Here is a 13,892-nt window from a genome sequence, read left to right as displayed (position 1 = left end):
AGCTTGGATCTGAATTACCAGTCCAGGCTAAATTCAGACCCTAATTCGGATTACCCATCCGGGCTAAATCCATTTTACACATATTCTTCGGGGGGCTATATCAGGATAGGATCACCCGTCCGGGCTAGATCCTTTTTACCGTCAATTCCTTTCCAGAGATCCATCAAATTTTCCTTTCATTCAACCGGGATTTCTTCCCATTTTATCAAATATATCAATGTTTCATTAATTTTCATACAATGAACATTCAAATGATATTCAAATCAATAACATACATTTCAAGCATTTAGGAATATAATTCAAGTTACACGAACTTACCTTGATACTTGTTCGTGTACAAAAATCTACTAATCCTGAATTTTTTCCTTTCCTCGATCTAGCTTTGTATTTGACTCTTCTAGATCTAGATAAATAAATTTAATTATCAATTTAATACATTTCATGTTCATATGCAACAATTTCTATACTTTCATTATTATTATTTATGGTTTATTCAAAGCTATCTATTTGAGTCATAGTCACTAAATTATTTATAACTCGAGCTATGTAACTCCAAATTAAGATCCATTAATTTTACCTGAAACTAGACTCATATATCTTCTTACCATAAAATTTTCAGAATTTTTGATGTAGCCAGTAAGTACATTTTATTCTTTAATGTCACCCCTGTTCTGTTGTCTGATAGTTCTGACCCTTCTTCACTAAAAATTAATTATTTCTTAATACAGATTTCGGATGATGTTACCGTTTATTTATCTTGAAAATAGAATCATTAATAATTCTAGGCATATAAATTTAAGCCCATAATTATTTTTATTCATTTTTTTTATGATTTTTCAAAGTCAGAACAGGGGAACTCGAATTCATTCTGAACTTGTCTCACAAAATTCATTATATATCATGATTTACAGATCCATTGCTTACACTGTTTCTTTATGAGAAACTAGACTCAATAAGCTTTAATTTCCTATTTTTTTCATCTTCCAATTTGATTTCTAAAATTTATGGTAATTTTTCAAAGTTAGTCTACTGCTGCTCTCCAATATTGTTTTAGTGCAAGCTGTTTATTACCATTTTTCCCTTAAGCTTTTGATAAATAAAAATTTCATCCCTACTCAATTAGCCTCTCAATTGAGCTGATATTTCTCAATTAATACTTTATTCTATCACCTTAAACTAGTTTACAACCTTTAAGAATAAAAAATTCAACAATAGACTTTAATTCCAAACATTTTCAGAATTAGGTCCTAAAAAGCAATTTCTATTGAAATTACCTAATAAAATCATCTCATCAACAAATTAAAGCTTTAATTTCATTCTATTTCATCACAAAGTTACAGCACTCAACCATGGTGACTTTCAATTTCATCCATGAAATCAAAAACTAATGAATTTAATAGTAGGACCTAGTTGTAAAAGTCTTAGAAACACAAAAATTACAAGAAAAATGCAAGGATTAACTCACTTAGAGAACCTTCCTATGGCGTTTTTAGCTGCTGGAATTGAAGAGAAATGAAGAGAAATCTAGATATTTCCTATTTAGTCCTAGTTTTATTTAGTTAATTTTGCAATATTCTAATTTTGCCCTTAATTTATCAATTTTCTGCTGATTTCATGCCCTTGCCGTCCAGCCCAAATAAAATTTGTGTCTAATTTCCTTTTAAATCCTCTCTCATTAGACACTTAAGCTATTTAATCATCTCATCCACTTTTACACCTTTTACAATTTAGTCCTTTTCATTTAATTAACTATCCAAACATTAAAATTTCCTAACGAAATTTTAATACCACATTAATAACATTTCATAAATATTTATAAAATTATTTTCGACTCGGTTTTATGATATATAGGTCCCGATATCTTATTTTACCCAATTTCTTTAACAATTTCTTTTTCTAACTAACCACTAAATCGGTAAAATTTTTCTATCGATATTTTCATACGATTTTCCTATCATATCAATTTTCATGCAAAAATATTGAAATAAGTTTCTCTTTAAATCAGATTTGTGGTTACGAGACCACTATTTCGATAACCTTGAATTTAGGCCATTACAACTCTCCCCCCTTTAGGATTTTCGTCCTCGAAAATCTTACCAGTAAAGAGGTTTGGGTATTGTTTCGTCATTGCCTCCTCCGGTTCCCATGTCACTTCCTCAATCCCATGTTTTTGCCACAATACTTTCACTAAATTTATCTTTTTATTTCTAAGCTCTTTTGTCTCCCGTGCTAATATCTTGACCGGTTCTTCACTGTAAGTCATATCCGGTTGAATCTCCACTTCTGTCGGAGAAATAACATCTGAAGGATCTGATTGATATCGTCATAACATAGATACATGAAAAACATTATGGATTCTATCAAGTTCCGGTGGTAATGCCAATCGATAAGCGACCGGTCTAATTCTTTCTATGATTTCATATGGCCCGATAAATCTTGGACTCAGTTTACCCTTTCGACCGAATCGAAGAACTTTCTTCCAAGGAGACACTTTCAGGAATACCTTTTCACCGAATTGAAATTCAATCTCTTTTCTTTTAAGGTCGGCATATGATTTTTGACAATCGGAAGCTGTTTTTAGACTATCTCGAATAACCTTTACTTTTTCTTCTTTTTCCCGGATCAAATCAACCCCATGTATCTTCCTTTCACTGAGTTCTGTCCAATATAACGATGTTCTACATTTTCTACCATACAAAGCTTTATATGGAGTCATTTTAATACTGGACTAATAACTATTATTGTAAGCAAATTCAATCAAAGGCAGATACCTCTCCCAATTACCTTCAAACTCTAGTATACAACATCGAAGCATATCTTCCAATACTTGAATTACACACTCAGATTGACCATCTGTTTGAGGATGAAATGCAGTGCTGAAATACAACTGAGTACCTAAGGCTTCTTGCAATTTGTCCCAGAAACGACACGTAAATTGGGGATCTCTATCTGATATAATAGAGACAGGCACTCCATGTAGCTTGACAATCTCAGATATGTATAGTTCAGCTAATTTATCTAAAGAATAATCCATACGTACCGGAATAAAGTGCGCCGACTTTGTTAATCGGTCAACAATCACCCAAATAGCATCTTTTTTCGTCGGAGACAAAGGTAACCCCGATACAAAATCCATAGTGATTCCTTCCCATTTCCATTCCGGTATAGTAATTGGCTGAAGTAACCCCGAAGGTACCTGATGTTAAGCATATAACTACTTCTCTCGCAGAATTTGCAACACAATTCTCAAATGTTCTGCATGTTCTTCTTCATCCTGAGAATAAACCAAAATATCATCAATGAATACTACTACAAATCTGTCTAAGTACGGTCTGAATATCCGGTTCATCAAATCCATGAATACTGCAGATGCATTAGTTAGCCCAAATGGCATAACCAGAACCTCATAATGTCCGTACCTGGTTCTGAAGGCTGTTTTTGGCACATCTGACTCCTTTACCCGTAACTGATAATAACCTGATCGAAGATCAATCTTTGAAAACACAGTAGCACCTTTCAGCTGATCAAATAAATCATCAATACGGGGTAACGGGTATTTATTCTTTATGGTTACTTTATTAAGCTGCCGGTAGTCGATACAAAGTCTTAAAGACCCGTCTTTCTTTTTCACAAACAGAACCGGAGCACCCCAAGGTGAATGACTCGGTCGGACAAAACCCCTATCAACAAGCTCTTGCAACTGTGTCTTTAACTCCTTTAATTCAGTAGAAGCCATCCGGTACGGAGCTATGGAAATCGGAGTAGTTCCCGGAATCAAATCTATAGAAAATTTCACTTCTCTTTCTAGTGGCAACCCTAGTAATTCATCTGGAAACACATCAGAAAATTCACATACTATTGGCACTGCATGTATCCTTGAGTCAGATACCTTGGTGTCGAGTACATAAGCCAAGTAAGTATCATACCCTTTTTTGACATACCTCTGTGCTGCCATTATTGAAATCACACCAGATAACCCCTCTGTCTGATCAGATTTAACCCAGAGAAACTCACCATTCTGACATTTTAGCACAATATATTTTTGTCTACAATTTACTACTGCATCATGCTGGGTTAACCAATCCATGCCCAATATCACGTCAAATTTATCAAATTACAGTAACATCAAATCAGCCGGGAAACAATAACCTCTTACCATCAGTGGACAATTTTTACAAATTTTACCCACCAAAACAAATTGACCCAGGGGGTTCGAGACTTTAACCACAAATTTAGAAGGTTCAACAGATAAATTTTTAACAATTGCAAGTTTAACACATATATATGAATGCGTAGAACTAGGATCAATTAATGCAGTAATATCAGTTCCAAGTAAAAAAAATGTACCAGTAATAACATCGGGTGCTGAGGCATCTTCTCTGGCACGAATGGCGTATGTCCTAGCAGGTGCTCGTGCCTTAGACCTGCCTGTAATATCTTTCATAGCTCCTCGGCTACCACTGACATTACTAGATGGTCGAGGTGGTCTGCCCCTTGAAACTGGATTACTTAGCTTTGATATCTGCTCAGCTTCTTTTTCACCTCTTTCTGGACAATTTCTGAGGGAATGGTCAAAAGAACCACATCGGTAACAAGCCTCACTCTTTAATCGACATTCACCAAAATGAGCTTTATTACAGTACTGACATCTCGGCTTAGAAGTGCCAACACTGCCAACACTGGCCACTGATGGAGTGGAAGGTCTTGGATTAGTGCATTGAGAACCTCGCTCTCTACCCGAATACCCAGTGGCTGAGGTAGAACGATCCCGGTACTTCTTCAATTTCTTTGGAGCAGAAAACTGGGATTTTCCCATCGGTCTTTTACTAAAAATTCGAGCTTCTCTCTGCGCCTGTTTTTTTTCTTTGCTCAATTCTTCTGCTTTATAAGCTCTCTCTGCTAATGTAGCAAACTCTCGAATTTCAAGAATTCTGATCAGTAGCTTAATGTCTTCATTCAACCCTTATTCGAATCGTTTGCACATTTCAGCTTCTAACTGTACCCATTCTCGAGCATATTTACTCAATCAAACAAATTCTTTTTCATACTCAAATACTGATCTGTTACCCTGTTTCAGCTCAAGAAATTCTTTTCTCTTCTGATCGAAAAACCTCTGGCTGATATATTTCTTTCTGAACTCGGTCTGAAAGAATTTTCATGTAATTTCTTCTTTCGGAACAACTGAAGCTTTAGTATTCCACCAATGGTAAGCTATGTCTTTTAGCAGTGAGACGACACATTTCAGACATTCTTCTGGTGTACAAGATAATTCCTCCAAAACCCGAGTAGTGTTTTCTAACCAGAATTCAGCCCGTTCGGAATAATCATCAACTGCTGCTCGAAATTCTTCGGCCCCATATTTTCGAATTTTATCTACTGAAGCTTTCCCTTTTTTGACAGATTCAGTACCTGTACCCTGTGGGATCTCGGGAACCGGTGGAGGAGTAGGAGGGGGAGCTTGAACTTGCTGCACTACAGGGTTAGTTTTTAAGTATTGACTAAACCATTCATTCATCATTTGAAAGAAGGCTGTCTTTGCCTCCTCCCCTCGGCCCTCTGTCTCGGGCCTTCTACTGCTAGTTTTTTCTCTTTGTACTGAAGCCGGAGCATGACTCCCAACTTCCTTAGATTGAGCTTGGTCGGTAGACATTTACTATAAGAAAAACACATTTAAATGGTCAGGAGAAATCACACTATCAATAATAATTTAAATGACATGTATAGCTAATCCCGTATTTACTATGTCAATCCGAGAACTGGCTAAACCATAGCTCTGATACCAACAAATGTAATACCCCCTACCCGTATTCATTGCCAGAATAAGGTACGAGGTATTACCGGAGTTTACGATCTTTTTTTTTATATATTCAATATAGCCCCTTTATAAATATCTAACCTTGCCTGCAATATTAAATCGAGACCAAAAATAATCCACATCAACCAATCCAATTCAACATATTTTCAAGATAGGTTAACGCATATGTATTCACGCATATTTATAAGATAACATCATCGCGTACCAAAACCAAGATTTGTTAGCCATACCATTGGTTGACCTTACATTCATTTCACAGAATCATTTACTTTATTAGCTTATACATGACATTGATTTCCAAAATAAAGTTTTTTTATATACCGAAATCCTAAGGTTGATAGTGTGATGTGTCTCCGACCAAATCTGACCTCCAAGCTCTTAACACTACAAAACAGGGGAAAAGGAAACAGGGTAAGCACTTTGTGCTTAGTAAGCTCATGTAAGAAGAATTATACTTACCTAATATTTTCAATACAATACAATAAACATTCATATATCCATTCAATGCATTATTACCCTAACATGCACAAACTCAACATTCAAGTTAGTACAATAATTTCATGTACCAATAATATATACTATGATTGATGAGCTCATCAATACCATGATTTCCATTTCCTTGTTATTTTTCCATATTTATCCCGTTAAATTTCTCGAAATTTCGATAGATTTTCAGAGGTACACTTTTAGTGTACATTCCCGGGTCCGTCAAATCATATTCATGTGCGCACATTTCCATTTCAGAGAGAACACTCCCGCGAACCTCATCCTTACAGCGGGATTACCAGTCCAGGCTAAATCCTCTGCAACGACAATTACTCTAATGAGCTTGGATCTGAATTACCAGTCCAGGCTAAATTCAGACCCTAATTCGGATTACCCATCCGGGTTAAATCCATTTTACACATATTCTTCGGGAGGGCTATATCAGGATAGGATCACCTGACCGGGCTAAATCCTTTTTACCGTCAATTTCTTTCCAAAGCTCCATCGAATTTTCCTTTCATTCAACTGGGATTTCTTCCCATTTTATCAAATATATTAGTGTTTCATTAATTTTCATACAATGAACATTCAAATGATATTCAAATCAATAACATACATTTCAAGCATTTAAGAATATAATTCAAGTTACACGAACTTACCTTGATACTTGTTCGTGTACAAAAATCTACTAATCCTGAACTTTTTCCTTTCCTCGATCTAGCTTTGTATTTGAATCTTCTGAATATAAGCAAATAAATTTAATTATCAATTTAATACATTTCATGTTCATATGCAACAATTTCTATAATTTCATTATTATTATTTATAGTTTATTCAAAGCTGTCTATTTGAGTCATAGTCACTAAATTATTTATAACTCGAGATACGTAACTCCAAATTAAAATCCGTTAATTTTTCCTGAAACTAGACTTATATATCTTCTTACCATAAAATTTTCAGAATTTTTGGTGTAGCCAATAAGTACAATTTATTCTTTAAAATAACCCCTATTCTGTTGTCTGATAGTTCTAACCCTTCTTCACTAAAAATTAATTATCTCTTAATACAGAATTCGGATGATGTTACCATTTATTTCTCTTGAAAATAGACTCATTAAGAATTCTAGGAATATAAATTTAAGCCCATAATTATTTTTATTCATTTTTTATAATTTTTCAAAGTCAGAACAGGGGAACTCGAATTCATTCTGAACTTGTCTCACAAAATTCATTATATCTCATGATTTACAGATCCATTGCTTACACTGTTTCTTCTATGAGAAACTAGACTCAATAAGCTTTAATTTCATATTTTTTTCATCTTCTAATTTTATTTCTAAAATTTATGGTAAATTTTCAAAGTTAGTCTACTGTGGCTCTCCAATATTGTTTTAGTGCAAGCTGTTTATTACCATTTTCCCTTAAGCTTTTAATAAATAACGATTTCATCCCTACTCAATTAGCCTCTCAATTGAGCTAATTTTTCTCAATTAATACTTTATTCTATCACCTTAAACTAGTTTACAACCTTTAAGAATAAAAAATTCAGCAATAGACTTTAATTCCAAACATTTTCACAATTAGGTCCTAAAAAGCAATTTCTATTGAACTTACCTAATAAAATCATCTCATAAACAAATTAAAGCTTTAATTTCATTCTATTTCATCATAAACGTACAGCACTCAACCATGGTTACTTTCAATTTCATCCATGAAATCAAAAACTAATGAATTTAATAGTAGGACCTAGTTGTAAAAGTCTTAGAAACACAAAAATTACAAGAAAAATGCAAGGATTAACTCAATTGGTGCAAAACTTATGGAATAACAGCTTAGAGAACCCTTCTATGGCATTTTTATCTGCTGGAATTGAAGAGAAATGAAGAGAAATCTAGATATTTCCTATTTAGTCCTAGTTTTATTTAGTTAATTTTGCAATATTCCAATTTTGCCCTTAACATCAATTTTGTTGCTGATTTCATGCCATTGCCGTCCAGCCCAAATAAATTTTGGGTCTAATTTCCTTTTAAATCCTCTCTCATTAGACACTTAAGCTATTTAATCATCCCATCCACTTTTACACCTTTTACAATTTAGTTCTTTTCATTTAATTAACTATCCAAACATTAAAATTTCCTAACGAAATTTTAATACCACATTACTAACATTTCATAAATATTTATAAAATTATTTTTGACTCGGTTTTACGAGATATAGGTCCTGATACCTTATTTTATCTAATTTTTTTAATAATTTCTTTTTCTAACTAACCACTAAATAGGTAAAATTTTTCTATCAATATTTTCATACGATTTTCCTATCATATCAATTTTCATGCAAAAATATTGAAATAAATTTCTCTCTAAATCGGATTTGTGGTTACGAAACCACTATTCTGATAACCTTGAATTTAGGCCATTACAGAACTTGCATGTGCTATTGATGGCGAGCTCACTAAGGGAGAAACAGGAGTAGCGGTTATCATAGCAGAAGGCCTAGCATGATCTGTTCTCCTTTTACGGTGATACTCTAGTCTTCCACTATCTGCCTCCTCTTTGCTGCTGATAACCACATTTATAAGCCCCGCATTAGTTTTATGCTTCTTGTGAATGTCCCTCAAAGAAATTATAGATACGAGCTGTGCTTGCACTAACAATAATTCTAAGGTCAGTGAAAGCCATTGTCAAATTAATATTTGCATAACTTTCTTTATGCAATGAGACTGCTAAAATCCAAGGGGAAGTTTCATCCTGCAGAAATTGTAAAAGAATTTCATAGGCTCCTCTTTATATACTATTAATATCAGACTCAGGTCATCTCTAGCCTCATGAGGCCATATCTATCTTTTAAGTCACGCACCAGTAGCTTTGGCCACTTTTCTACTATCACCCCACCTCCATCCATTAGGGCTAAAGCCCTCTAAACAATACCGAAACACATTCCTCACGGTTATAACATCCTCTAAAACCAGGAAATTACCAATGCGAAGCCTTTCAAGTTAGGCTGAACCATTATTTATTGTAATGAGTCATTTAAATAGACACATGTCCCTGTTTGGTGCGAACGACTTTGTTGGCAAACCAAACCAATCGGTGAGCCTACATTTCACCCTAATGTATTTTCCCTAATTCAGTCGATGATTAAAACATCAGTTGGTGATTATAGTCGCAAGGAGAGAAATAGTAGAAGCCCAGCGAATTCCCTTAGTTCTAGGCTTTCAACAAATATAAACGTTGGAAAACTGTGAGCTGTGACACTTCATTACGTCGGCAGCAGTTGATAAAGTAAGCCACCACGATATACCAAGAAAACATAGAAAGTTGACCAAGAGCGATCCTGTACTATTAAAGAAGATGACAGAAGAACGGGTTCAACGGCAAATGGAATCCAGCTTTTAGAACATGGAGAAGAGTAGGAAGCTACCATTATTAGTGTCGCTCAACCTATGTGGCCTCTCAAGAATAGGGAATTCGTAAGCAAAGTTGGGGATTTTAATCCCTCAAATGGCTAAAGCCTGAGGCATCTCTTCTTCTTTTGTAATGTAGACGCAAAAGCTAGCTTCTACAGGGACTTTTGTTGCACGCTTTTGTGGTGGATAGCTGGGAATTATCCGACCACCAGCTCCTCTCATGCTTGACATAGTTTCGATAAAAAAGAAAAAAGAATAAGAAGAAAGATAAAATCTAAAATGAAGAAGTTAACAAGATTTTCCTTGAAGAAAAGCCTCAATCGACTCTGGTTGCAGAAAGTATTAAGTTTTTAAGTTTTAGAGATTTTGAAACCCTATTTTTAAAGAGTTTCTCTCTCACATGTTTTGAAGGTTAAAATAACCGAGGAGCACCAACGACCAGATGTAAATAGACATGGTCCACCTGTATATATGGCGAAACTAACGTCATGCTTCAGTGGTCGTAGTGTATTCAACAAACAGTATAAATGTGAAGTGATGGCTTTAAGGAACGCCACTTTATAACCCTTCGTACACGTGGCGAGACTAACGTCATGCTTCAGTGGTCGCATATTCAACAAGCTTTATTAATGTGAAGTGATGGCTCCAATGAGTGCCACTTTATAACCTTCTTTAAACCCAATAAGGGAACTAGATTGTTGCGTATTTGTGATCACTAAACCCAGATAAAGTCTGGATTGCCTACCCGCAACTCAGTTAGGCCCAACCAGTTGGATGCATGCAGGTCTTGTAGTGGGGGTTCGGTAAAGGGGCTTGCAAGGGTAGTTCATAGTCCTAGTTCGCATGTGGGGCTACGAAGTCTAGCAAGCAAACCAAACCAATACATGTGTCCAACAAGTATAGAGCTTACCAAGAATGTCAATTCCATGAGCAGTAATCATGTGTATAAATATTTGATTGTCCCCTTCAATAAGATAGAACAGAAAAACACTCAACAACTTTTTATTTAAAAATTTTGATCCCTTTGTCCATTTTTCATTAATTTTGTTGATATGGCAATTATAAAATAGATAGAATAAATTTTTTAACCCTTAATACTTACAATTAAAATAGATATGGCAATTATAAAATAGATAGAATAACTTTTTTAACCCTTAATACTTACAATTTAAGGTTTTAGTTGTAGGATGAAAATTATATAAAATATTATTTTTTATGAAAAGCAAAGCAATATGAGAGGAAGATATGCAGGAAAATGCCACGACATGTTTGGTTGAAGGTAATGGCTATGCCATTACATGCCTATTACAACCCCATTCTGGAGGCCCACATAAATCGACGTTTGGTTCAATGGAATACCCTATTACAGCTGTATTCCATTCTGGGCTTAAGCAGAGATTTTTAAGGATTTCTATTCCCTACCCTCTTCACCGTTTACCTATTCCTTGCTTGTAAAACCATATTTTACCCTTATCAAAATCTCACCTCAAAAACACTCAATCGGCAGCCATTTCTTGCTTCCTTCGACTCCGGCATTCTTCCCCTTCATCCAAGGTCAGGTAAACATTTTTCCTTCTGCTGTTCCTTTAATTTTCCTGTCTGCCTTTTTTTATTACCCACAATTTTTTTTGCTTATTTTTGTTACTGCCTCCTTCACCATCATCTTTGATTTTTTTAATAAACAAAGTATCAAACTTGAAATCACGTCAGAAACTCGGAACTGTATTGGTAAATAACATAGCTGTCCAACCCATTATCGAAAGAGAGAAGTTTTCTCAGTCGTTCCTTTTTTTTGTGATTTTCAAAATCTCTTGTTTCATTGTAGACTGTTTTTCAAGTATGAATCTTAACCTGAACTTTGTCTTTTGCCTTTTTATTTCTGTTTTATGAAACAATTTCTTATTATAGATTTCATCTAAGTTTGATTCATCGAAAGAAACAATGGTAGAGCCTTGAAGAAGAAGAGTATCTCGACGTTCTCACTAAAACAGAAACAAAACTGGCATTTCTAAGCCCAGGCACGTCCCTTCATTCTTGTTCATTTCTGGATTATCTATTTTTGATCTTTCAACATAAAGGAATACTTTACAACCAGCTCTTTTCTTTATTTTCTATACTGTCTGTTGCTTACTCTTAGCAGAAATCATGTTTTTTCAGTTATCAAATTGGAAAATAGTAGGACAACTTAATTTAAGCTATACTTGTTATTTGCAGCTTTTGTAAATTGGGTTTGTTAGAACCTTTGAGATTAGTTAAGCTAGTTCCTTGAAAATGGTAGTAATAGCTTAATTTGTTGATTTGATATAGGGTAAATGATGCCTAAAACCAGTGATGCAAAGTCAATCTGAATTCTAAGTAGATTATTATTATGAGGTATAAAAAAAAAGACAAAGGAAGGGGAATGCCAGAGTGTAACCTTTCCAGCACAAGTAGAATACCATGTTTTAATAAAAACAAAAGTTCAAAGTCTTCCAATTTTTATTAAGTCTAAACAGTTATCATCTTATGAGATTTATGTTCATACAGTATTGACAAGTTAGCTGTCAGTTTATTCACTTTCTCTTAACCTAAATTTTGCAGTCTTAAGCAGCTCATTTCTATGCGTATTAAATCGGTAAAAATATTCTAAAAATCTCCGGTTGGATTTAGTAAATGCTAAAATAGGTTTTACTGCAAAAGTAATCTGGCGAGAGTCTCTTTTTCAGACTACTTTTTTTCCCTAAGATTATATATTTATTCAATTCTTCACCAGCAAAGCTAGTGAGGCATACATTTGATATAAAATATTTCATTTTGAGTATTGTTGGGTGTTAGAGGTTGCTTATGATCTCTGTACTGGCGTTTCTCTATAATGGTAGTTTCTTGATATGTAACTCATTGTGATCTCTTTGCAGAGGAAATGTCCATCGAGAAATTCATATGTGCTCTTCTTCTTAGCTTCATGAATGCACAAATCAATTAAAACTCAAAGCCATTTGTTTGCTTGAAATAGCCATCTTCATTAGTGGAGAAAATTCTATTGTAGTGCTATAATCTTTCTTTGCATTTATCGTTTCCTCCGCAAGGTATAGGCTTATTGATGTTCTGGGCATTGTTTAGGTAAGTTTTCATGCACTGGCGTAACATGGGTATGCATGCCCCCATTTAAGTGCATTTTTCATGTATCTTTTCTGTTCTCTTGCAAAATGTTGTTTATGTGCTATATTTTTTTTGGCATTTTTAGCTGTAGGTTTTGACCTGCAGTTTGATGATGCATCTTAGTTATTTAAATTCATTTATTTATTTTAAATGTTTGCCACTTTGTTAAATAATTATTTTCAAATTTTTAATAGACTTGATTCCTTTTTGCTATCATGATCAGGTGATGATATTAGTCCAGTCCTACTGCAGTTGGATATCTACTCATCCAATCACAACTAAATATAACAGGCTATTGGTAAGGCTAAGAGGCTAATTTGTTATGGAGATGAATTTCCAATTTTTTCCCCAATCCAAGAGATATATCTCGGGAGTGTTGAATTTTCCCCCCAATCTTACTCACTTTATAATGTAATGTAATGTGGGAAAGCACGTGAATGACAACAAGATTTCAATAAAGAAAAATCTTATTCACTCTATAAAAAAACATCATAAATAGTAGTGATTCATATAATGTGCAAAATTCCTCGTAAACTTGACAAAAAAGCAATGACACCATCACTTTTTTTTGGGGGGGGGGGAGGAAAAAGAAAATGGATGTATTTAACTTTTATAATAATAACTTAATAACTCTTTTTCTATTACTTATAATAGTTTTATTTTTATATACAATAAAAAAACAATAATTATATTTTTATAAATATAATGTTATTATAAAATTTAGACAAAAATAATATAATCTCGGTAGATATAGAAATTGGTCAACAATCAACATTTAAAGATCGAATTAAAGGTAAATTAAAGATCGAATTTTTAAAAGGTAAATTAAAAAGTTTCATATAATATATGTATATTTCGACAACACTGGAAATTATGTAATTTGGATGTGGATGTATTTCAAGATTAGATGTTCATTATTAATTTCTCTTTTAATGTTCAAGACATTATTATTTGCTAAACAAAGAGTTGATTTTGTTGAATGAAATTTGATAAATATGTATTGTTCATTTTTCTTTGATAGTGTGTTATTGCTTCCTCTTCTTCT

The 13,892-nt window shown here is 33.9% G+C and overlaps 1 long non-coding RNA gene across 1 annotated transcript; it reads left to right on the top strand.

The window, feature by feature from the left end:
• The first annotated feature begins 12,603 nt into the window (after nt 1-12,603).
• Nucleotides 12,604-13,356, top strand: LOC107929637 (uncharacterized). The gene is made up of 2 exons (XR_001692871.2): nt 12,604-12,808; nt 13,071-13,356. It is a non-coding gene; the product is annotated as an uncharacterized lncRNA (long non-coding RNA).
• Nucleotides 13,357-13,892: the final 536 nt, after the last annotated feature.

This window comes from Gossypium hirsutum, chromosome A08 (assembly GCF_007990345.1).
Source record: "Gossypium hirsutum isolate 1008001.06 chromosome A08, Gossypium_hirsutum_v2.1, whole genome shotgun sequence".
NCBI classification, from domain to species: Eukaryota; Viridiplantae; Streptophyta; class Magnoliopsida; order Malvales; family Malvaceae; genus Gossypium; species Gossypium hirsutum.
This window is presented reverse-complemented; position numbering and strand designations above follow the sequence as displayed.